Below are 26931 nucleotides of genomic sequence, written 5' to 3'. Positions count from 1 at the left end.
CCTGTGAGTCTGAATCTAGTCTCTGCTTTACCAAGTCAGTTCTCTACAAAACGTCCTGGAAAAGAAACCCTTTTGGAGTCCACCGTGTGGGAAGGGACTTCTCCAGCTCTCAGAGCCCACTCTTCTGGGGGCAATGAGCCAAGAAAGTAACAGCACTCGGAAGTGTGAACAGGAGGATTCCAGGGGGGCGGAGAAAAGCCCACAGTGAGAGGAAGCAGGAATCTGACAAGACGTGGCAGAACCAGTTAACACGACTGCAGTTCCCACCAAGGTCAGGCCCTTCGCTGATCATGGGAGGGCCCTTGCCCTCAATTCCATGTGCCAAGGAGCGGTGACTCATGGGGCCCCTGGTCTGAGGTTATTAAATATGTCACCCCTTCATATGTTCCCTACCTCGGCCCCCGTGCAGCCACCTGTGACTAAGCCTGTTTTAGTCAACAAGCAAGTCAACGTGCCAGGGACATTTGGTGGGTGAAAGCTGTCGAGGATGGGGGTGCTGGGTGTTTTTCTGATACCAGAATCAGGGTGACTAAGAGAGGCCTACAGAACCATAGGACGAACCCCCCCAATTTATACAGTCTTGATAGTCTTCAGACCACTTTCACACATGTGAGCGTGTGGCTCCTGCGGCTCTGTGGTAAGCTGGGGTGGGGGGGCGGCAGGACTCCCCCACCCCCCCACCCCACTCCCGGGCGTCAGAGGCAGGTAGTGAGCTGGCTGACTTAGACCACTCTTCCCCGTCCCCGCCTCCAGCAGACGCCGCCCACCTCTCAGCTCACTCTCGCTTTCCAGTCTGGACCTTTCTCCACACGGCTCTGGCAGCCGCTACCTCTCCCTCTCCCGAGGAGAGCCGTCCCTGTGTAGTGGACCGAGGTCAGTTACCTACCCAGCTGGGTGACCAAGGGAATTCTTGTCAGTTTTCCCCTCTGAAAACAGGAGGGTGGACTAGTGTCTGTGTGGCGTGGTCAGTGGACAAGTCCTGTGTCATCCTCTGCTCCCTTCAACACCATCGTCGTCACCCCTGCAGGGACCTCGTGATGGTCTCCATTCTGGGCTTCCGGGCGTGGTGGGACCCTGCCACCTGCTTGCCCTGAGGTCCTCTGCTCAAGAACTTCTGAGGGCTACCCATGACCTTCCCGAGAGCGTCCAGCAGCAGAGGGGCCACGACCTGGCACTGCTGCTCGTCTCCACACTCAGTCCCCAGACCCTCCTCACTCCCGGTAGGTTTCAGCCGAGTGGACCTCTGTTTGGCCCTGGGTGTGGCCCACACATCACACCCCGGGGCCTTTCCTAGTGCAGTTCCTCCACCCGGGGTGCCTGCCTCCCCACCACTCACCTTTCCAACTTCTCAAAATCTTTTCTATCTTCAAAGACCATCTTAGCAAAGGCCACCACCTCCTGGGAGATGTCACTGATTCTCCACAATAGGGGGTACTCTCTGCCGCCTATAAACTTTTCTTTTTGTCTTTCCGCATGCCTATCCCTGCTGCTCCCTTTACCTGACTTACTCAGGTAGGAAATTCCTGGTGACTCACGGCCAGCACTCTGTACAACAAACAGGAGCATCACCTGGGCTGCCCCCTTCTTTCCAAACAGGAGTTACGATGAAGGCATTTTCTGAGACCTACTATGTGCAAGGTGCTGAGGGGGCCACCTGGCACTTGGCATCCTCAGTTGTTCTTTCTCCCTTTGGAGGGGTACAGGTATGGGGGGTGGCTTCTGTTGTATAGGGGACTGCCTTTGTAAAGTCTGCACCTGGTGGGGCCGGGAGGGGGAAGGAAGGACTGAGGCCAGTGCGGGGACAAGGCCCCCTTCTCCTCTTCTTCCTCCTCTCCAGGGGCTCTCATTATACATGTGCACTTTCTGAGACACAGCCAGGACCTGGTGCCCGCCCTGATTGTGGGGACAAGACTGATGGACATTTGCAGCCCTCTGTGCCTATACTCAAACTGTTTCCATTTGGGCTGGACTTCCACTCTCTACACCCAACCTCTTCTAGACTCTCCCAGCTTGGTGCTCCCTCCTCCTAGAAGGCCTCCTTGACTGCCCCACCTGGAAATAACCTCTGCCTACAGACTAGCCATTTAGTTATACCTCTCAAGGAGTGTTCATCTAGCTCAGGGGTCTCAAACTCGCGGCCCGCAGGCCGCATGCGGCCCACCGAACAATTTTGTGCGGCCCGCAGACTAATCCACGAAGTTCAAAATATTTTGGATAAAATTAAGTAAGCCTAGGGGCCTACTTGTATTTTTCATTTCTCTAGCATCCTAGCTAGATATTAGCTTAGTTAACAGCAGTTGTGATGCGAATTACAGTTTCTGGTCGTTTTGTGACACTGAGTAAACTGCATGTACGATTGTGCTTGTTGTACTGATTTTTTTTTGTTTTCAACTGCAGTAAGAAAAGTGTTGCGTAACAGTTGCCTTTTGTAGACCTAGTGCGGCCCGCCAAACGGCTGTGATCTTGCTCTGCGGCCCACATGCTGAGTTGAGTTTGAGACCCCCTGATCTAGCCCCACCTCCTCTGCAGTCACTTCTGTTCAGATGATACTAAGGTTCCTCTTTCAGGGAGGTCTCTGAGGTGATGACCTGTTCCTGAGCCCCCTATCCTCCCTGAGCCTGGACATACTGACAGTGGGTATATGTTGCTCAGAAGGAAAGATAAATGTCAGTCATTAAGTGGAGACTTAAAGAACAGGTCACACGCTGTTCTTTCCTGAGAGGCTGCCTAAGCCCTACCGCCCTCCTGAGGAAAAGGGTCTGGAACAGCAAGCTGGGCCCCCGGGAGCAGCTGAGGAAGATGTATGCGCCAGCCTGCCCGGCTCGCTGAGGACCTCCATGCTGAATTCAAGGGAGGGGTCCTCAGTTGATTCTTGAGTTATCTCTAGGCCTGGAGCCGGGTCTGCGGGCTTCCCCACAACCCACTCACACCTGTGAACCCTCAGGGCCTCGGGCTCTTCCACGTGGAGTGACGAGGGCTCATGAAGATGCCAGTGAAGGTGGAAGGGCTGTGTGCGGGGGCCTGAGCAGGAGAGCTGTGGGCTCAGAGCCCGGCGGTGCCACTTACAGTGGGCGATGGCAGGTAAGTGGCTTAGTCTCTCTGAGCCTCTATTGCTTTGCTTTAAGATGGAGCTAGTAACTACAGAAGGACACATGCTGAATGACTCCATTTCTATGAGGAACCTAGAGTGGTCAGATTCCGGAGTGGGGGAGAGGAGAATGGGGCTTGTGGCTGAATGGGCGCAGAGTTTGTCTGGAAAGATGAAGTGCGTGCCGGAGGTGGGGTGCGTAACAGTGTGAACGCACTTGACACTTCTGAGCTGTGTGCTTAAAAATGGTTTAAACAGTAAAAGTTACTTCATGTGTATTTTACCGCAATGAAAAAAAGAAATTTTTAATCTAAAAAGAAAGGGAGCTCATGAGAACATTTAGCTCATGGGGTTGTTGTGAGGATTAAAGAGTGGCTCTCCTCAATCGCTCTGTATGTATGAAGTGGAAAGGACGCCCACTGAATCCTCCCTGTCCCCTTTCCTAAGCGGGGAGCTCTCTGGCTGAAGCTGCAGTGACATTGGATGACAGCTGCTGCTGTGGGAACTGCTCGAGGGGGGCAGGACCGCCGTGGAGGTGGTGAGCCTCTCAGCTGAGGCGGTGTGCAAGTGGGGGTCTGGCAGCCGGATGCTACGGCTGAGGGGCCACGGAGCCCCCTTCTCCGCCGAGGGTTTGGGTGGTTTCTGAGAACTGTCCCGCCACCATCTTAAGCGAAACTGTCAAGACAGATGACGAGCTACCACATTGCATCCCAGGCCCTGCACCCCCGGATGGGGTCGAGGTCAGAGAGTGGGGTGAAGAAAGGGCAGTGGAGGGGTAAGGGCAAGGCCCGGAGTGGGGTTAGATGGGGCTGGGGCTAGGGGCGGGGATAGCAACGACAGCTGCTCTTTCCCAGGGTGGTTGTGATAGTAAACAATGCAGGAAAGCGCGTGGAACCCGGCGGGCCCTCAACAAACAGATATACAGCGTTCGTTCTGGAGTGTTTAGTGGTGTGTGTACAGTTTGTTTCTGAGAGAGGGACAGAGAGAGGGGGGTGCAGGCCCAACCTCAGGAGCTGGGTTCTTCCTGGTGGGAGGTCCCTTCCATACTCTGTCCCCCCCCTCTCATCCCCAGCTACCAGCCCAGTCAGAACAGGGTCAAGAAGTCCAAAGACCCAGTTCCCTAGACCCCCTGGGGAGCCCCAGAGGGCCCCACCCTCCTCAGCTAGTCCCCCTCCCCCCGCGTGGGGACCTGAGGGAGGGCAGGGACACCCCAGGAGCCCAGTCCTCAGCCCAGGGCTCTCTCCTCAGCCCAGGCAGAGCCTGCACAGGGCCTCTGGCTCTTCCCATCACACCAGCTGTAGCTCGCAAGCTCGCACAATTTCCTCTGTCCCAGGGGAGGTCACTGAGCCACGGGAGCTCTCAGTAGAGAGCAAACCCCTGACAGTTGTCAGAAAGCAGTTTAGAAGTAACGAATTCGCAGGAGCGGTATTGGAAAACCCATCCGGGGACAGCCCTGGCTTTCACCCGGCTGGTAAGAGCACGGAGCACCCACCGAGGTGGTCAGTCCTCCAACTCCCTGTGAACCCTCCAGGGGAGGTTAGGGTCCAAGCGGCACTGAAAGGCCCGAGAGCCAGGGCCAGGACCAGTCCTGGTGGTCTCCTATTTGCATGACGGCAGTAATGGTCATTACAACAGTGATCATAATAATACGAAGGAAGAGCTAATATCTACTGTGCGCTTGTTGTGGGTTACCTTTCTCACTTTTTACCATGACAGTGAAGTACAATAGACACTGTTATCCCCATTTTACAGAGGAGGAAACTGTGGCTCAGCGAAGGGAAACCAAAGCCACAAAGACGGTAAGTGGGAGGCTCGAAGCCAGAGTGAACCACTCAGCCCTGTTCAAGACCCAGGTGGCGCAGGAGGCGGACCCCTGGCTCAGATGCTTCTAGTGGGTGTCAAATGAGCCAGCCTGTACGAAGGCCCTCAGAACACTGTAAATGCGAGTTACTGACAAAAACAATCCCTCTCCAGATTCTCTTAGAACCAAACATGCAGCCAGCCCTCTCTTCCTTCAAGGACAGTCAGCTGGATCACAGCTTTCCAGGGGAGGCCCCGGAAGGGGTTCGTTTCAATGTGAGCAGGTTCAGAGCAGAAGCCACGGACAGGGTTGGAACCAGCCCGGACTCACTGAAACCGGTCAGCATTGCTTCGATCTGGACAGTACTGGTTTAATCCATTTAGATTTAGCCAGAATCTATTTTAAAAGGTCTAAATGGATGATAGCGCCTCACCTCGTGTCAGAACCAGTTTTCTTCCTGATCTGGTCAGAACCGAAATGATCTGGAACTGGCAAGGGGTGGTTGGAAAGTGGTTCGAGCCTGTTTTGACTCATTGGAAGCAGTCAAAACCTGTCTGGCACGGTCATAACCCCTGGCTCTGGCTTGGCGGGAGCAGCTTCGAGAACATTGAGGATGAGATCTGGGGGTGCGGAGCGGGCAGGCGGGGTAGTGAGAGCCCAGCCTGGCCCTGCCGGGGGGAGGCCTTGAGTGCCATGCTGGCATGTGATGTCACATCCACAGCCACACCACACACAGCCCTCCAGAGCGCTGCACAGACCACATGCCTGCAAATCAATTAGCCTCTCACCCAATGATTAATGGGAGGGAAGCTTTCATCGCTTGTTCTGGGTAAATTATTGCATATGGAAGCACATCTTTGACTTGATGAGCTCTTGCTGGAGCATGAAATGTCTTGGAGGAGCTTCCCTGAGGAATGAGGAGCCCCTGCAGGCTCCCACCCCATTCCCCTGCCCCACATCCTATTCTCTGCTCCTTCCTTGCCTCCGGTCCTCCCCAGCTCTGTCTCTGCAGGAGTGTCCCCACTGTTCCTCCCAGGCTCAGGAGGAAGGGCTGGATGCGGGTGGGTGGAGGTGGTGTTCACTGCCACCCTCTACTTTTAAAAGAGCCAAGAGCCAGTTGTGCTTTGTAGATGACAGGTATGATGGAGAAGGGAGAGATGGCACAGTGCAGAAAGCAGAGTGTCATTGTCCTGGACCAGAGTAATCCAGAGTCCAGGCAGGGAGCTGGGCGTACTGAGGGGCCAGGCCAACCAGGGGGTTCTTGTAGAAGCAGATCTACAAGCCATGGGGCTCAGATAGAAGTCCAAAGTAGAAACCCACACGGTTGGAAGTTCAAAGAGCCTTGAGTATATGCAGAGGCTAGACCCTCATTTTTCCTGAGTAGGAGGGACTTGCTCCAGGCCACACAACAGGGACAAGAAGCTGCTCTCCCCATCCAGAGCACTCCCTGCCTTAGCGAGTGATGTCTGTCTTTAGGGCCCTTCCACCTCCCCGCCCACTCCTGGAGCACCAGCCTGACTCCTCCCCAAGCCGCCCCGCACCCTGCACACCTAGGTCTGAGGACCACTATGGGGCCCAAGCAGGCTGCCTTCTGAGTGATGTCTGTCTTTAGGGCCCTTCCACCTCCCCGCCCACTCCTGGAGCACCAGCCTGACTCCTCCCCAAGCCGCCCCGCACCCTGCACACCTAGGTCTGAGGACCACTATGGGGCCCAAGCAGGTTGCCTTCTGTGCTGCCGGCTGAGAGGCCTGGCCATAGGGGACGACTAGCCGACTGCTGCCCTTGGCCTCCCTGGGCACCGTAGGCCCTGGGCATTTCTTGGATAGCACATGGCTTGCTGCCTGCCCTTCTTTGAGTCAGACCCCTCTGCAGATTGGGCTCTTAGGTGAGGGGTAACCTCAGGCGCCCCTCTGACACTGAGGTGCCCATGGTGAGATTCTCAGGAGAACCCAAGGAGGAGGTGGCAGTAAGGACAAGCAGGCCTTAGGTACCTGCCCCTCAGCCTCGGGCTCTGCTGGAGGAAGAATGAGGGCCAGGGGAGTCAACAGTGCTCCGTAGACCTGCCTTGGGCCCCCCATCATCACTCCTGCCACCCTACCCACCCTCCAGGTGCCCGTCCGTGTGTCCCTAGCTCTGGGGCTGCTATTAACGACAAGTTGCAGCAGCTTTATGAAGCGTGGCTCAGGACAATTTTATACCTCATTTGATTTATGTCCTAGGATTCCCTCGTCTCACAGTGGCTGTCTCCCTCTGTGAGACAGCCTGTGTCATCCACCCTGGCTTCTCTGTGTACCCACAGAGTCAGTCCCTGGGCCAGCCTTGGACACACCCAAGGTGCTGAGAAAACAGTGCCCACGACCTGGCCCGTTCTCCCTGGCTTCCTCTCTAAATGGCCTTGAGCCAGGACAGCTGTGAGTGAGGCCTCCACAGAGGGACTTGGTAATGACTGAGAGAACCCAGAGCAGGGAAAGTCCTTGGAGATTGATCCCCACTGCCCCCACCTCCATCTTACAGATGGGGAACTGAGTTGGAGAGAGTCCTTGTGGCCCTCTAGACCAAGGGTCCCCAAACTACGGTCTGTGGGCTGCATGCGGCCCCCTGAGGCCATTTATCCGGCCCCCGCTGCACTTCCAGAAGGGGCACCTCTTTCATTGGTGGTCAGTGAAAGGAGCATAGTTCCCATTGAAATACTGGTCAGTTTGTTCATTTAAATTTACTTGTTCTTTATTTTGAATATTGTATTTGTTCCCATTTTGTTTTTTTACTTTAAAATAAGATATGTGCAGTGTGTATAGGGATTTGTTCATAGATTATTTTATAGTCCGGCCCTCCAATGGTCTGAGGGACAGTGAACTGGCCCCCTGTGTAAAAAGTTTGGGGACCTCTGCTCTAGACACTTCTAAAGGTGCATCCCCAGTCTGCGGCCCACGCCTGCCCGCCTGTCTGCGGCCAAGGGGTCGGGACCTGGGACCTGCTCAGCGAGACCTGGGACCTCCTGACTCTCCAGGTCAGCTGTGAGCCTCAGGAGGACCTGATGGACTGGGCTCTTTGACCAGGCAGTGACCTTGACTTGGGCTGAGAAATGGACAAGCTACAAGGTGATTTGGTCTACCTACATCATTGCAGAGTGGAAGAAGGGAGGCTCAGAGGAGGAGCGGTTCCCCACGAGCCACACAGCTAGTAGGATGCAGAGTCAGGGCCAGAATCCTCACTTCACAACTCTAGGATTTTATCAACTCCCTAAGAGGAAAGATCATTTCTGTGACCAGATCTCCTCAGTCGTTCATTTTTGGGTGCCTCCCAGGTACCAGAGTTGGTGTTAGGCTTGGAGGATATGACAATGGACCAAACAGAGAAGCCCCGAGCCTATCGCAGCCCAGTGAGGTAAGGCTCCCTGTGTTTGCAGAATTCTCCCCATAGTGAACCTTGGTTGAGGGCCAAGCCCACCTCCCATTTAGATGCTGGAAAGACCAGTAACCCCCATCCTAGCCTCCCCGGAAACATGTGACTAAGATTTGGCCAGTTAGATGTTCCTGTCTCAGTTCAGACTTAAGCTGGTGATGTGAGGAAAGAAGGATGAGGGTGTTCTGTGTGGCCACAGGGCCGGGGCAGTTGCAGTAAGAGCGAACCCGCAGATGCAATGCTGGTGGTATTGGTGGTGGGGCCCCAGTGGTCAGTGCTAGTCGAGAGATGTCCTGACCAGTTCTGGAGCCTCATCTGGATGGTGCTTCCTGCTGCATACCTCTGGGACCGTGCTCCAGTCCACCCGGAGGACCTGGGAGGCCCGCAGTATTCTTAACAAAGAAACTTTCTATTTTAGAAACCTTCAAACATACTAGCAGAGAAAATAGTACAAAGAACTCCCATGTGTCCATCAGAGCTCATCAACGTTCTTTCTTCATATAGAACTACACAAACATTTTTTATCAAAAAAAAACCCCAAAACTTTAAGACTTTGTATCAAAACAGTTTTAGATTTACAGAAAATTTGAGCCAATAATATCAAGAATTCTCATATATCCCACCCCACACCAAGATTCCCCTATTACCAACATCTTACATTAGCATGGCACATTTATTACAGTAACAAACCAGTATCAATACTTTATTATCAGCTAAAGTCCATACTTTATTCAGACTTCCTAAGGCTCTTTTCCTGTTCCAGAGCTCCGTCCAGAAGTCTACATTACATTTAGCTGTCATGTTTTCTTAGCCTGAGGTAGGTTCACAGACCTGCCTTGTATTTGATGACCTTGACAATTTTGAGGAGTGTTGGTTGGGTATACTGTAGGATGCTGCTCTGTTGGAATTCAGCTACTGTTTTTCTCATGATTAGACCAGGGTTATGAGTTTTAGGGAGGAAGATCACAGAGGTGAAGTGCTGTTTTCATCACACTGTATTAAGGGTATATACCAGGAGTAGTCAACCTTTTTATACCTACCGTCCACTTTTGTATCTCTGTTAGTAGTAAAATTTTCTAACCACCCACCGATTCCACAGTAATGGTGATTTATAAAGTAGGGAAGTAACTTCACTTTATAAAATTTATAAAGCAGAGTTACAGCAAGTTAAAGCATATAATAATAATTATTTACTAAGTACTTTATGTTGGATTTTTGCTATGTTTGGCAAAATAAATCTTTATAAAACAACTTACTATAGTTAAATCTATCTTTTTATTTATACTTTGGTTGCTCCGCTACCACCCACCATGAAAGCTGGAACGCCCACTAGTGGGCGGTAGGGACCAGGTTGACCACCACTGGTATATACCATCAACATGATTTGTTGCTGTTGGCCTTGATATCTATCTAGTGTTTGTCAGGTGTCTCCACTGTAGAGTCACTCACCTCCCCCCCCCCCCCCCCCCCCCGCTTCTGTACTATACTCTTTGGAAGGAGGTCACATGCACAGAGTGGGGGATTTTGCTCTCCCTCCTTTAGGATTGAGGGTCTACATATATTTTAAATGAAGTTCCAGACATCCTGTTATTTTACTCATAAACACTCCAGGATAGACCACTAACAGATACAGACTTCAAAACCACACATAGAGCTGCATTATTGCTATGCACCAGCATCACCAACAATGATTCTTTCATATCATCATTTAATGTCCATACCATGTTCAGTTTCCCTTAATTGTCTGAAAAAAAGTATTTCTGTGGTTGGTTTATCCAAATCAGGATCCAAGCAACATCCACTCTTTGTATTTGGCTAACATGCTCTTAAATGTCTTTGCATCTATAAAAATCTTTCCTCTTTTTTTTTGTTTTTGTTTTTTGTTTTGTGCCTCTTATTTCCTGAAGAATTAGAGTTATTTCTCATAGACTATTTTCTATCTTCTGGTCTTGGCTGATTGTGTCTCATAGTTTTGTTTACCATGTCCTCTGGCCTCTACTGTTACTGGAAACTGGTAGCTACATTACAGGCTTGATCAGATTTGGGTTCATTATTTTGGCAAGAATACACCAGAGGTGGTATGTCACATCTGGACATATATGTGTCCAGATGTCTCTCTTTATGGAGCTGGGATTGATCAGCTATTGACACGCTGTTAACATTACTTCCCACGGGCTTAGCTAGTACTGCTGATTGCTGCCTAGACCAGGGGTCCCCAAACTTTTTACACAGGGGGCCAGTTCACTGTCCCTCAGACCATTGGAGGGCCAGACTATAAAAAAAAAACTATGAACAAATCTATGCACACTGCACAGATCTTATTTTAAAGTAAAAAAAAACAAAATGGGAACAAATACAATATTTAAAATAAAGAACAAGTAAATTTAAATCAGCCAACTGACCAGTATTTCAATGGGAACTATGCTCCCTCTCACTGACCACCAATGAAAGAGGTGCCCCTTCTGGAAGTGCGGCAGGGGCCGGATAAACGGCCTCAGGGGGCCGCATGTGGCCCGCGGGCCGTAGTTTGGGGACCCCTGGCCTAGACTGATAGCTTCTTAATAAGTCCTTTTCCTTCTTAAAGAAATCTGTTTCTGTTACTTGCAACTAAGGACTTGGAGAGGTAAATCCTGGGTGCCCAGTCTGGCGCTTTTTCAACTCAACCTGGCAAATTTCTGATTAAGTGCCTATGTCTGCGATGGGCATGCTATAGGAGTTAAGAGGAGAGACTCTGGAGCCAGGACTGAGTTGAGGTTCTGACTCTAGCACTGACTAGCTGTATGCTCTGGGCAACACTCTCGGCATCCTCATCTATAAAGTGGGGGTCCTGCTGCTGATAGTGCTGACTTGCTCATAAGGTTATAATGAGAATTCAAGTAGTTAATAAATGCAAAAACCCTAAGAATAGTGCCTAACATGTAGTAAGCACTCAATAATTGTTAATTAATATTATAATATTTTAAAAATTTTATCTCCTAGTTTTCTTCCTACCCCACATCTTCTTCTTAGGAAATTCCACCATTCCTGAGGCTTTGTCTATCATTTTCCCCAATACCGCAGTGCGAAGAAGAATGATATAATAGATTTATTTCTGTTTGGTTTTGATTGGGGGTAGGAGGACCTAGAGTAAATGCAAATATTGACTTTTAGACATAACTCAATTTTGAATTATTAAGGTAGGGGTGGGTGGGATTTGCACTTAGAACTGAGACAATTGGAAATATTTTGACAACTTCCTAAGCCATACTGACCAAAACAACCCTCCACCCGGAGGTGAAGTTAGCGGAGTCCTGATGTGGCTTGATTTGCATCCAGGCTCTGTGCCCTAGGGAGGACCTGTGAGGAGGAACACGGGCTTTGTGCCGAGTACTTTGGGTGTTGGGTACTGGACACTACCAGGACAGGGAGGTACATTTGTCCCTGCCACCCCTGCGGAGTATTCATGGTGGAAGAAGAGTTCACTCTTAGGTAAAGGGGGTCAGTAGGCATGGTCTCTGTCTAGGAACCACTAAGATAAAGTAGATAAAGCAAGCCAGTGAATGGGTCATTGAGTAGCTGTTCTCAGTACAAATCTGAAAGATTTGGGCACGTTTTACGGAAGAGTTCTGCAGCATTACAGTTGCCATGGGGGAGTTTGTTAGGAATCCCGCTGTGAGGGCGTGTGGAGGGAGGCCCCCGGGGACCATGGACTCGGCACTGCTGCTCCGCTCCGCGATGCCCTGAAGGACGGCGGAGAAGGCAGGTCCTCCCAGCAGGGAGAACTCTGAGCACCTGGATGTTTATTTTGCCTGGAAGGAAATATGGCTAGAGGTTTGGATCCATGTTCATTCATGGACATGGCTAAAGGTTTGGTCAGGGACTTGGAAGAAACACAGTTGAAAATTTGATGACAAGGAGGTCTGCAAAGAGGTATTTGGATGGACCTCTCACGGTGGGCTCAGTGGTAAAGATATTTGTGTCCCAAGTACATGCTCACTGAAGAGCAATCTCAGCACAGCAGGATGAGATTTTGCATGTGCCCAGCAACATGGACTTCTATTCACCAATGCCAATTTGTCTATAGTCACACTGAATGCCCAAATTATCTACCAACACAGAGCTCCCAATATGACACCACTCTCCAGGGAGACCAGTCAGACAGCTGGGGGCAGGTTCATTCCCCTGGTCCACTTTCATTTCGGAAGCACTTACTTTTCTCTCCATTGCAGTGCATGGGTATTGTGGATATGGGTTTGTCTTCACTGTCCACGGTGCTTCCACCCACATCACCACCCATGGACTTACAGAATATCTTATTTACTGTCATGCTAGTTCACACAGCATTGCTTCTGACCAGGGAACTCATTTCACAGCCACTGAAGTGCATCAGTGTGCTTCTGCTCAAGGAAGCCACTGGTCTTATCATCTTCCCCATCATTTTAAAGCGTCAGTGTAATAGGGGAATGGCCATTTGGAGACCTGGATTTGGAGCCGGACAAACCCGGGTGTGAATTCTGCCTTTGACATGTACAGTTGTGTACACTGGGTAAGCTAGCACTCTTTTGGCAGATACAGTGGAATGCACACTAAAGTATGGTAGTTATCATCGCCCTCAGTGATTATAGCTGCTCCCAGACAGCCTTGTGGATGTTCCCAGCGTTGTTTAAAGTAGCAAAATATTGAACACCACCTAAAGGTCCATTAATTGAGAATTGTCTAAAAATTATCATGCACCTGTTGAATAAAATACTAGGTATAGCTATTAAAGTTGTAGAGAAGTATTAATAAGAGGGAGAGTCATGATATACTATTATGTGAAAAAAACAAGTTATAGTATATACCCTGTCTGATATCATTTTTCAAAGCTATATATTATACATGAAACTAATGCTCGAATGCTGTACAATGTCATGGACATGGTTATTATTCTCTCTGGAACATAAAAATTTGTTGCTTTTCATTTTGTCCTTCTGCTGGTCAGTGTTTGCCAAATTTGTTTTGACGACTATATATTTATATTAGATTAGTAAAGTAAGCCACCCCCCAGCCGATGTTTATCATGTAAAGGAAGCAGAGAGACAAGGTGGGCCCTGTACGCCTCTGGGCAGCCAGGCAGGCTTCTCCTGCGTGTGGGAGGGGACTGCGGGCTGGAGGAGTTAGCCAATCTGTTTCTGTGGCCTCCAGGTCACGGCTCGCTCTTCCCTGGCAGGACTCCAGCCCCACCCTGGCAGCCCTCGGGTCGCTAGGCCTGCAAGGGCAGGGACAGTACTCTAACCCTGCACACCTGTAGGATGGGAGTATGTCACAGCGGCTGCTGCCATGACCAAGACCAGATATGCCATTTTCAGAGCATCGACAGGAACGCGGCTGCCTGGGAGAAACGGGCCCCGGCCCAACAGCCCGGGCCTGCGGATGTTGGCAGAGGTTCACAAAGATGCCGGACTTCAGTCTGGCGGATTGAAAATATTTTTCAGTGTAGCCCCAGTATTTGACTGGAGAAACAATAATATTCCTTCTCTGGATGTCAAACATCCGGATAAATAGAAGCCTTTATTTCCGCCTTCTCTCTTCCCTGAGTGTTACAAAGGATGCTCTGACACAGGTTTTTGGAAAGGGCTCACCTCACCAGGATGAGGGCCAATTTGAGCCACAGGGAACGCTTGTTTTTTAAAGGAGAGGGAAATGTGTGGCCCTCGCAGGTTTGCTCAAAGGGCCTGGCTTCCTCAGGAGAGAGAGTGTGGGCCGGCGGGACCTGCTTCTCCCTGTGAGAGCGCGGAGGACTCAGAGGTGTGGTGGGTGTGCAAGCCCCTCCCCCAGGGGGAGGCCGAGGCAGGGAAGAGCCCCGCAGGGAGAGCGTACCCCACCCAGACCTGGGGTTGTGGGTGCAGCTAGAGTCAGGGAGCAGCCTGGACGCCAGGAGTGGAGATGGAGGTTGGAGGCAGACATTAATTGAGAAATTCCTGTTATTTTCTTTGAACTGGAACCCAAGGACTACCAAGCCAGAGGAAGCCAACCTTCCCCCGCAGCTGGGCAAATCCAGTGTGCTTGGCTAACCCCCAAAATAAAACAAAGACATTCCTAACAAGTCTTCCCCCAAATGGAATTGGCATTTGGGGGACACACTGGAGAGTTTCTGGGAAGGAAGTTAGAAGGGAGAATAACACTAACCCTTTCTCAAGTTGCAAAATGAGTCATAAAACAATTCCTTGGATTCTACTGAGCACTGTCTTAACCCTGTTTAACCAGTGGCCCCGAGGCTGAGCTGTCCAGCCCTGACCTCGCGGCTACATTGGAGGCACAGCCTCTTTCTGCCATGTGGTCACTTTGCCTGCATCTCTGGACCCTGCCCCTAGACCAGGAAAAAAATACCTTTTTCCAACACCTCATTCTGGGCTGGCTCATCCTGAGCCAACTGGCAGCACCAAGGGGCAGACTCCCTGACTTCCCCTGCGATGGGACATGGTGGCCTTACCCGTCTCAGGGTCATGCCCTGACTCTAATAATCACACCTTCACAGGCAGAGCCCGCACTCGCTCGTGCGCTTGCATGGCATCTATCACAGAGGCTCGAAATGAAGACTCAAGTGCTTGACTTGATGGAATAAACTTGAGCCTCTTTTCCAGAGTTCTTGGAAAACCTAGTTCAAGGCCTTCCTGTTCACATGGAGTAGATTCAGCCCAACCCCCTGCAGTGCAGGGAGATCCTGACTCCTCCGCAAAGGCTCCGTCACTGAGCCCTGTTGAGTCCATTGCCAACTTATCTCCCCTCCCCTCCCCTCCCCTCCCCTCCCCTCCTCTCTCCTCCATCACTGCCTCTCCCTGGTTCACCTTTCTGTCTTAGCCTGGCTTACTGCAATAGCCTCCTTCTTCTCCCCACTCTGGTCTTTATCCAGTTTGCTCGCTGCACAGTAGCCCCCTGATCAAACTCTCCTCTGGCCTGCCATTGCACTCAGAATACAAACCAGCCTGCTCACCCAGTGGCCCTGTTCACGGCTCGTCTTCATCCACAGTCCTCTGCACAGTGTTTGTCACACTGGCCTCCTCAGTTTCTCTCTGTGTCTCCCACCACTTTCCTGCCTCAGGGCCTGCTCCAATGCTGTTCCCACTGCCTGGAACATCCTCTCCTCACTAAGCTGGCTGTTTGTTTTATCTACCAGTCCAAGCTTCAGAGAGGCTTTGTGACCACTTGAGCCAAGGAAGTCCTGCATGGCACACACTCCTTCTCCCTCTCATGGGTCTCACCATACTTTAGAGTGGGTATCTAATTGGGCATTTGCTTGTTTAATATCTGGCTTGACCACTGGACCATGAGCTCTGTTGGGGCAGAAAATGTGTCTGCACTGCTCATCTCATATATTCAATGCTCAGTCGATTATATGCCATCACCCGTATGATGGGTGCTCAGAAATATTTCCCGAGGCAGTGAGTGGGTAAAGGAGAAAGAGACTGGGGTGCAAAAAGCAAGGGGCACTGGGAGGCAGTGTGATGGGATAGCAAGGGGGTGCACCCTGGGGGCTGGGGGCCCTGCACTGACACCTGGGCTCCATGGCATTCTACCTGTGTGACCTTGGGCAAATTATTTAATCTCACTGAGCCTCAGTTTCCTCACCCGTAAAGTAACGATGATGATAATTTCCTTACTAGGTTGTTTTGAAAATGAAAGGTAATGTGTTTAGAGAGTCTGACCCAATGCCTGGCACTAAACAGGTCTATTCATTTACCCAAGTAATATGTATTAAAAGTATACAGTGGGCCAGACCATGCTGGGCCTAGGGTACACAGGCCCTGCCCTTCAGGAGGGTACCATTCAAAGGGTCCATAAATTGCAGCTATTCATAGAAATAGTATTACCGCTACTACTGCTAATAATAAACAAAGTGTTAGGAAATTCTCTAGCCAGAGTGAATGAGCCAAGCCCCGTGGAAGCCCGCCTGGGAAAACCAGGAGATGAGAGAAGGGAACAGGGTGTGAAGAGAAAATACAGGAGCCCCGTGTGTCGTTTACTATAAATTGTCCTTTGATCTTTCATGGTTGGCTTAGATTTTCCATTTAACCCAATTCAAAAATTCTCTGACTATTCATTCACCAAATGGGTATTTATGTGTAGGTTGCTTTCAGGAGGGAGAGGTTCAGAGGCGACTTTGACACCGTCTCTGCCCTCGAGAGGCTTACCCAGAACGGTATCTACCAAAAAATCCTCCCACGAGGCAGATTTAAAGGATACCCAGGTGAAGGACAAATGGACTTCTGAGACAGGAGCACTCGGCATTGTGGGGAGATGTCATTAGGAAAGACCAAAGGGAATAAGAAAGGAGGGAAAGAGCGTGCTATAGGGAGGGAAGTATGAACTATGAAGTCAGAGAACCAGTTTCCGAAAGCTGGCTTACTGTTTGCACCTAGACCTAGAGACATCTCCTGAGGTTCTGGTGAGCTCACCAGTGCACCCATCCTCACCACTGTCCTCCTTCTGCGGTGGGAAGGTAGATTCCTTAGGCTGGAAGGCATGTGGTCAATGCTGGTGACTGGTGACAGTGGTGTTGACAGAGGTACCCCAACCTGTCTGGCTCAGTGCTCCACATTCTCCTGAGTCCATCCGATATAGAAATGGCATTTCCCCACACCCCAAACCACACCTCCTCCCAGTCAGAGGGTTCTCAGGAACCCTGGACTGAGTTTAGTGTTTGGAGCCAACATGGGCTGTGAGCCAGAGATGCCCCTGGGCTGAAGTGGGGCATGGCAGAGACTTTCTAGCTATTCACCTGGCCCACTTCCTCTGCCTCCTGGGTCCACAGCTAGACTCCATTCTGGTGGGTGGGCAAGACTGCCCAATGGAGTTTTAATCAATAAAAAGTGATCAACATGCACTCTCCCCTGGCCTGACCAATGAAAGTCTCCCATACTCTCTCTTGGTCAACTGATGGTGACACCTCCTAGCATGATTTTGGAAGCTGGTTTAAAGATGGCCTGGCTGTCATCAGCCAAAGTCTCTGTCTGCATGGAGAAGGGAGAAAGAAGCCCCACATTTAGTATATCTGAAACCCAATCTAGAACCTCCCTGGACTACTGGATGAGGCATAAAATAAACTTCCATCATGTTTATCATGTGCCTGGGTCTATTTTTTTTTTTTTTTTTTTTGTTTTTTTTTTTTTTTGTTTTTTTTTTTTTTGTGTGTGTGTGTGTGTGTGTGTGTGTAGTAGAACCTAAATAATACACCGGAGTAGGGTGTCCTACCTGCAGAGGACCAGAGTGGGAGGGGCCAAGAGAGCAGGTCCAAATCAGCATCCATGCGGGAGGCCAGACGGGACCAAGGTGCCTCCGTACCTACCAGGTGCAAGCTTTTGGGTGCAAATGGAGTTACAGGTTGGGAGCTAGGCAAAGTAAGGTCCGACACGGAGGGAGATGGGTCTCAGGGGGCTATTGAGAGATGTGCACTGTGCCCGGCTTGATCTCATGAGCGGAGCTGATTTGAAGGTCGGAGCCACTGGTCTCATGGTTGGGCCTGCTCACTCCTGGCTTTCACCTCCTGTCCTCCAGCCCCTGCCTGAAGCCAAGGCCCAGTGATTGGGACCCCGTGTCACGTTCCTGGGCCCTAACTGATGGCTACTCTGCAGCCTAATGGCCCAACCTGCTTTACGGATGAGGAAAAGCAGACCCAGAAAAATGAAGGGCCTAATTCATAAAGCCCCAATTGATCTTTCCACCTGGTCTTGGCCAGGGAGCACAATTTCCAGCAAAGTCCTGCTTCTCTAGTGCCCCGGCCAGAGCCTCCCCCAGAGGACTGCCTCTTTCCTCCCCCCTCTCTACTGGCAAACTAGATTTCCAAGCCTGGCCATTGAGAAGGAAAAGGAGCTGGTTTTTTCTGGTCCCAAAGAAAAACAAGCTGGTCAATTTTCTGTCGGTCCCAAGGCAGCTTCTCACTGCCCCAGAGCCAAGCAGACACTGGACAGTCTGTGTGCAGGGCCGGGGTGCAGCTCCCACCGCGGTAATGACTTCTCGGAGGGAGCTGGCCTCAGCTCAGACCGCTCCTCCCCGGGTGGAGGAGAGGAAGCTGAAGACAAAACTGTGCTTCTCGTAAAGGTCTCCTTCTAAAAATAAAGACAGAGTTAGCTAGTGAGTGTCTACAGGGATGCTTGTCTGAGTAGAGAAGTTTATTAGTCTGGATTCTCCAGATAAACTGAACTAATAGGATACATACACACACACACACACATACATATATATATACACACACATGTATATATACGATATCTGTGCACGCTAATATATATAGGTATATATATTGGCTCATGAAGTTTCGGAAGCTGAGAAATCCCACATTCCGCAGTCGGCAAGCTAGAGACCCAGGGTAGCCTCTGGTAATAGTTCCAGTAAAGTCCAAAAGCCTGAGAACCAGGAGAGTCAATGGTGTAAGTTCCATTCAGAGTCTGAGACCAAGGGCATGAGATGATTGATACCCAGCCTAAAGGGAGACAGAGCAGATTCTCCCTTCCCTTGCCTTTTCATACTATTTAGGCCTCCTATGGATTGGACGAGGGTCACCCACATTGGGGAGGACCATCTACCTTACTTATTCTAGTGATTCAAATGTTAATCTCATCTGGAAACACCCTCGCACCCAGAATAATGTTTAAACAAATACCTGGGCATCGCATGTTCCAGGAAGTTGACACCCATGATTAACCATCACAAGAAAGGATGGTTCTTGAGTAAGGCAGCCAGACTTGGAAAAGAGTCCAGAGTGAGCCTTCTCCTAACAAGCTCTGCATCCCAGTAAGATCAAAGCTTTCAGTTTCTGATAAATCCGTTAGGGTAAAGAATGTCCCAAGGAACAGAAAACTAGCCTCAAATCTAGTTAAACAATAAAAATAATTTGTTGCTTCTTGTAGCTGATAATTTTAAAAGTCTGAGCTTCAGGCAAGGCTTAATCCAGTGGCTCAAATATGTCACAAAGAATCTAGTTTCTTTTGGTCCTTCTTCTCTGCCCTCCATGGAATCACTTTAGTTGTCAGAGTTAGCAAGAAAAATAATACAGGATATCTAGTTAAATTTTTTCAGATTAACAGTAAATCCAATTCTTTAGTATAAATACATCTCATGCTATATGTAGGGCATGTTTATGCTAAAAATTATTTGTTGTTTATCTGAAATTCAAATTTTACAGGGTGTCTTGTATTTTATCACACAGTCCTATCCTAGGACTAGTGCTCTCTGTCTCTGTCTCTCTCTTTCTTTGATGGTTCCTATAGATGAGAGAGGATAACACTTCTTTTTCCAGAACCACAAGCAAACGTTTCCTTGTATCTTCTTGGCCTAAAACGCCTATTTCCAAATCGATTTCTCTGGCCGGGGTTAAGATGAACTGATTGGCTTGGTAAAGAGGCCAGAGACCTTTTGGAAAAGCAGAGGGAGACTGAGAGTTTGGGGCGCACCCAGTAGATGTCCACTACAGCGGACTTTCCAGTGTCGGTCACAGAATCCAAGCTTGTCATGGTTGGATGAGACGCTAAACATTACTTAGTCCAACCTGCAATATGATTCTTGAATCCTTCCTATAATGTCCTAGTCCCGATGTTTGTACCCTCCGCGGAGCTCCCTTGACAGAGCCCATACCTTCTCTGGTCAGCCCTGACTGTTGCAAAGTTGTAGTTGAAGTCTTTTTTCCTTATATGTTTCACTCATTGATTCCACTGCTAACTCGAGATATCTCTAGGGCAGTTTTCCAAACCAACTCCAGATGAATATGCACCTAGTGTACACCAGGCACTGAGTTATGTACTTTTTCATTGTACATTTCATTTCATCCCGCAACACCCTGTGAAATACGTTAGTCCCTTTTGACAGATACAGAAACTTGGGAGTGAAGCCACTTCTCCTGATCACATAACTAGTTGGTGGCAGAGTGGGATTCTAGCACGCTATCAGCCTGTGCCCCGCCCATTGGCCCCTCCGCCATGATGAGGAGCCGCAGCCTTTCAAATAGCTGATGACAATGTCCCAGTTCCCTTGTTCTCTGGGGACCTGGCTCTCAGAGACCTTCACTCCTTAAAGTTGGTGTCCCAGATGGAACATGCTGCCCAGATGGGGACAAGGGTCAAAGAATTGTGAACAGAGGAGAAGCAAGCCTGCCCAGAGAGCTTCATATACAAATCACTTGTCGGTTGATTTCATTCATTTGTCAACTGAAGTTGAGCACCTGGTGTGCGCAGACACCATGGGAGGCGCTGAGGATGAAGAGGGAAAGGTGAGAGCAAAAGAGAAGATAGAGCATGATGGAGCCCATGGCCCAGAAGGGGAAACAGATGGGAAATCAATAATTACAATAATATGTGATACATATTTATCTTTGAATATATCAACATGAATAGAATGCTGTGGGTCTGGTCACAGGGAAGTCAAGGGAAAAGGACTCTCCAGGCAGGAGGGACAGTCTAGACCAGGGGTCCCCAAACTACGGGCCCGCAGGCCGCATGCGGCCCCCTGAGGCCATTTATCTGGCCCCCACCGCACTTCCAGAAGGAGCACTTCTTTCATTGGTGGTCAGTGAGAGGAGCATAGTTCCCATTGAAATACTGGTCAGTTTGTTGATTTAAATTTACTTGTTCTGGGCCCTGGCCGGTTGGCTCAGCGGTAGAGCGTCGGCCTGGCATGTGGGGGACCCGGGTTCGATTCCCGGCCAGGGCACACAGGAGAAGCGCCCATTTGCTTCTCCACCCCCCCCCCTCCTTCCTCTCTGTCTCTCTCTTCCCCTCCCGCAGCCAAGGCTCCATTGGAGCAAAGATGGCCCAGGCGCTGGGGATGGCTCCTTGGCCTCTGCCCCAGGCGCTAGAGTGGCTCTGGTCGTGGCAGAGCGACCCCCCGGAGGGGCAGAGCATCGCCCCCTGGTGGGCAGAGCGTAGCCCCTGGTGGGCGTGCCAGGTGGATCCCAGTCGGGCGCATGTGGGAGTCTGTCTGACTGTCTCTCCCCGTTTCCAGCTTCAGAAAAATACAAAAAAAAATAATAATAAAATAAAATAAATTTACTTGTTCTTTATTTTAAATATTGTATTTGTTCCCATTTTGTTTTTTTACTTTAAAATAAGATATGTGCAGTGTGCATAGGGATTTGTTCATAGTTTTTTTTATAGTCCGGCCCTCCAACAGTCTGAGGGACAGTGAACTGGCCCCCTGTGTAAAAAAGTTTGGGGACCCTTGGTCTAGGCAAAGCACAGAGTGGGGAGTCCCTGCGTTCAGAGCGAGGATTAAAGAGGCACCTGAAAGCAAAGGTGTGGGTGGGAAGGCTGCCGTGCACGGGTGTTAGTGGGATTCTCTAACACAAAAGACCTTTGCTTCCCAAGGCACCCCTGGCCTGGGCCTGCCTTCCTCAAACCCCATACTGTGTCTGCAGAAAACTCTCTCCCGCTATGTATTTCAACAAATTGGTGATTCATTCCCACAGAGGAAACTGGTTTCGGCATTTTGAAAACATCATAAATGGGCAAAGGACACAGCAGTCCACACAAAAGGAAATGTGGTTAGTAAACAGATGTGAGGAAACGCAGTCAACCTGGCCAGGCATCAAAGAAATGCAAATTAAAACAACTGAGGTGCACATTTCCACCTATTAAATTATCAGCCGCAACACAAAGGGTTAGATAATTATAGCCAATTTTGGTGAGGTCTGGGGGAAGGAATTGGTCTGATGATGTTGAAGGCAGGACCAGCTACAGGATCTGCAGGGCTCAGGGCGGGGTATCTTGTTAAAAAATTATTAGAATTTCAAGACAGCAACAGCAGAGCATTAAATCCAATTTTGGGCTCTTTTAAATCCTCGTGTAAATTCGTAGAGCTCTGTTACAGGAGAGGAAGTATTCCTTCTCCTGCCCACAGCCGGCCCTTTCACCTGTGTTTCGGACCTCATTCTCTCCCACCTGCTCAGATGCCTTCTTATCTATTGGCACTTCTCCCTCAACATTCACCCACTTGCTGTCAACCTAAAATTTCCCATAAATATTCAAAATATCCACAAGTCCTCCTTTCTGAAAAAAAAAGAAAGGAAACCAGAACTCCTCCCTCAAGCCCTCACCTCCTTTTCTCCAGCGCCCCCTCCCCATCTCAGCCACGCTTCTGAGGAGAGCTGAATAGGCGTACCATTCTCCTGTCCTCATTCCTCATTCGTTTCTTCACCCCGTTTCCCTATCATCACAGTCACCATTGATCCAAATCCATTTGCTGGGACTTCTTCGCAGCATTCTACCCTGGTGACCGCTGTCTGCTTCCTGGAACACTTCCACTGGCTTCTGTGACATCAGGTCCTCCCGGTTTTCTCCGTATCTCTTTCAGGTCCTTGGCCAGCTGTCTTCTCCACCTGCAAGTGTGAGTTCCTCACTCATCTGGTGTAGGCTCTGTCCATTCTCAACCTTCCTCTTTAGGCAAGCCCATCTGTGCCTGTGGCTTTGGCTCCTCATCCCCACATGATGCTTAAGTTCATGGCTCTCACCCAAACTCTGAGTTTCAGACCCATAGTTCAACTACCCACCTGACAGCTCCTCTTGCCTATCTCAAAGACACCTTGAACTCCTTTTGAGAAAAGAAAAACCAATCTTGGTCTTCTTCCACTGTCCTTATATCTATGAAGGGCACCACCATTTACTCTGTTCCTTACACCAGAAATCTAGCAGCTGTCCTTCATAGTCCCCTCTCCTTCCTCTTTCCCCACACATCTTAAATTAAATCTACTACCAAGTCTTGTCAATTGTACCTCCTCAATATTTCCTAAATGTTTCCACTTATCTCTATTTCCATCCCTACTCCTGTTATCTCAGCAGCTGTCATCTTTCATCCTGACCACTGCAAGAGCTGCCCACTGGTGGTCCTTACCCCTCCACACCCCTCCCGCTATATCCTGCAGCCAGAGTGAGGGTTTCATAGCACAGCTCCAGTTCAGAAGGGTTCCCACTGCTCTCAAGTGAAAGACACACCGTTTCTACAGCCCACAGGCTCTGCCTGGTTTTGCCCCAGGATCCTCAGCTCTTTGAACTCCAGCTAGTGTAGTCTTCTTTATTTTTACTTATTTATTTATTTATTTATTTTTGTATTTTTCTGAAGCTGGAAACGGGGAGGCAGTCAGACAGACTCCTGCATGCATCCGACCGGGATGCACCAGACCGGGATCCACCTGGCACGCCCACCAGGGGGAGATGCTCTGCCCATCTGGGGTGTCGCTCTGTTGCGACCAGAGCCACTCTAGCGCCTGGGGCAGAGGCCATGGAGCCATCCCCAGCGCCCAGTCCATCTTTTGCTCCAATGGAGCCTCGGCTGCGGGAGGGGAAGAGAGAGACAGAGAGGAAGGAGAGGGGGAGGGGTGGAGAAGCAGATGGGCACCTCTCCTGTGTGCCCTGACCGGGATCGAACCCGGGACTTCCGCACACCAGGCCGACGCTCTACCACTGAGCCAACCGGCCAGGGCCTAGTGTAGTCTTCTTAACTCTGCCCAAATGCATTTGTACATGCTGCTGCTCCCTCTGTCTAGAATGCTGTTCTTTCTTCCTCTTTGGTCTAATTAGCCCTCAGTTATCCTTTGGTCCCCAGCTCAATCACTTTTTCCTTAGGAAATCCTTCCATTAACCACCAGGCAAAGTTCCCCACCACAACATACTTTTATAGTTTCATGTCTCTCATTCCTTAGTAATGCTTAGCATGGTCACAATTTTAGCCATTTGTGTGATGACCTGATTGAGCCTGTCTCCCAGACCAGGCTATAGGGCCTACGGAAGTAGACTGTATGTTCCTCCTCACCATTGTAAGCCCAACACATAATCAGTTTCTGGCAAGAAGAAAGGGCTCAATAAATACGTGGTGAGTGAATGGATGGAAATCCACTTAACAATACATTTGAGAGCCATAGAAATGTTCATATATTTTAATCCAATAATTCCACTCCAAGGAATTTGTCCCAAGGAAGTAATCCAAAAGAAAGAAAAAGGTTTATACATGAAGATATTAACTAAAACAGTTTTTCTAATTAAAAAAAATTTTTTGTTTTAATCTATAGATGTCCAGCAATAGGGGAAATGTTAAAGAGTGGTAGATCTGCAAAGTGCAGAACATGATCATTAACAACAATTGTGAAGACTAAGTAGCAATATGGAAAACTATTCACCACATGACAACTGTTTTTCAAAGCTGAATGCAAAATTGGAATTTTACAACTATGTAAAAATGTTTTATGCATGCAGACAAGTACCAGATGGAAACAAGGAAAAAATAAATGAGTTGATTTGTCAAGAAAAAGTGGATCATGATTGAATTTTCCATTTCATTTTGATTTCTCTTAGAGTAGTTTTATTGTTTTTACTCAAGGAATACTTGAATATACTCTGTGAGTTTCATCTTAGATTGAATAGCACAGCCATGCTAAGCGGAGGGGCCATTAAAGCACAGCTAGTTACATTTGATTTACTGCAGAGTGAGTTCACAGATACCTAATAAATAATGTTATTTTAGGATGACCTTATGTTTATAATATTTTATGAACATTTATGTCTTTGTGTGGACATATGCCTTTTTTCCCCTAGAGCAAATACCTAGGAGTGGAATGCTAGACTATATGGTGGGTGTGTGTGTTTAAGTTTTTCTACTTTACTGTGAACCTGTTTTATTTATTTAAAATTATTTTATTAACAGTTGTGTGTATTTAAGGTATACAACATAATAACTTGATATACATAGTGAAATTATTACTATAATCAAGCTAGTTAACATATCATCTCACATAGTTCCTATTTTTTGTGTGTTTGGTGGGAGACCTGAAATCTGCTGTCTCAGTACATTTCCAGTTTTCAACACAGTATATGAACCAGAGCCATCAGGCACTTCATTAGACTTCTAGGCATATTCATTTTACATAACTGCAACTTTGTGCCCTTTGACCAACTTCTCCCCACTTCCCCCGCATCCCTGCCCCTGGTAACCACCGTCTGCTCTCTGCTTTAATGAATGAGTTAGGCTTTTTTAGATCCCACATGTAAGTGAGATCATGCAGTGTTTGTCTTTCTGTGCCCGGCTCATTTCACTTAGCATAATGTCCTCCAGGTTCACCCATGTTTTTGAACATGACAAGGTTTCCTTCTCTTCTTCAATGATAGTCCATTGTGTTATATGATAACTCCTGTATCCATTCATCCGTCAACAGACACTTAGGTTGATTCCATATCTTGGCTAATTGTGAATAATGCTACAAAGAACATGGGAGTGCAGATATTTCTTCTGCATACTGATTTCATTTCTTTTGTGTACATACTAGGAACTGAGACTGCTAGATCATATTATAGTTCTACTTTTAATTTTTTGAGGAATAGCCATGCCATTTTCCCTAATGGCTGTACCAACTTACAATTCTACTAACACTGTTCTAGAATTCCCTTTCTCCAGATCCTTGCCAACATTTGTTATCTTTTATTATTTTTTTGATAATAGCCACCCTAATAGGTGTGAGGTGATGATATCTCATTGTGGTTTTGCTTTGCATTTCTCTTGTGATTAGTGATGTTGAGCGTGTTGTCTTATACCTGTTGGCCATCTGTATGTCTTCTTTTGAGAAATGTCTATTTGGATCTTTTGCCCATGTCTTAATATGGTTATTTATTTTCTTGCTATTGAGTTGTTTCAGTTACTTATGTATTTTGGATATTAACCTTTTATCAGATGTATGGCAAATATTTTCTCCCATTCCACTAGTTGTCTCTTTTTTGATTGTTTCCTTTGCTGAACCAAAATTCTTTCATTTGATGCAATCCCATTTGTTTATTTTTGCTTTTGTTGCCTGTGCTTTTGGGGTCATATTAAAAAAATTGCCCAGACCTATGTCAAGAAACTTTTTCCTATATTTTATTCTAGCAGTTTTAGTTTGGGGCCTTACATTTAAGTCTTTGATTCATTTTGAGTTGATTTTTACATATGGAGTAAGATAAGGCCCCAATTTTATTCTTGTGCACATGGATAACTAGTTTTCCAATACAATTTATTGAAGAGACTCTGTTTTCCCCATTGTGTGTCTTGACAATTTTGTCAAAGATCAATTGGACATAAAGCTCAGATTTACTTCTGGATTTTCTATTCTGTTCCATTGGTCTAGATGTCCGTTTTCATGCCAGTACTATGCTGTTTTGATTACTATAGCTTTGTATGGTGTTTTAAAATCAGGTAATGGTCTATTTTGAAATCAGCTTTGGTTTTTTGCTTAATGTTGCTTTGGTTAATTCATGGTCTTTTGTGGTTCCAAACAAATTTTAGATTTTTTTTCTATTTCTGTGAAAAATGCCATTGGGCTTGTGATAGGGATTACATTGAATCTGTAGATTGCTTTAGGTAGAGTGGATATTATAACAATGTTAAATCTTTCAATCCATAAACGTGGCATATTTTCCATTTATTTTTGTCTTCTTCAATTTCTTTCATCAATTTTTTTTTCATTTTTAGTGTACATATGTTTCACCTCCTTGATTAAATTTATTTCTAGATATTTTATTTTTTATGCTATTATAAATGAGATTATTTTTTTAATTTCTTTTTTGGATTGTTTGTTGTTATTATATAGAAACACAACTGATTTTTGTATATTGATCTTGTGCCTGCTACTTTACCAAATTTGTTTATTAGTTCTAACAGTTTTTTGGTTGAGTTT

Source organism: Saccopteryx leptura, chromosome 6, assembly GCF_036850995.1.
Source record: "Saccopteryx leptura isolate mSacLep1 chromosome 6, mSacLep1_pri_phased_curated, whole genome shotgun sequence".
In the NCBI taxonomy this organism is placed as follows: Eukaryota; Metazoa; Chordata; class Mammalia; order Chiroptera; family Emballonuridae; genus Saccopteryx; species Saccopteryx leptura.
The sequence above is the reverse complement of the archived record's forward strand: the minus strand, read 5'-3'. Positions refer to the sequence as shown.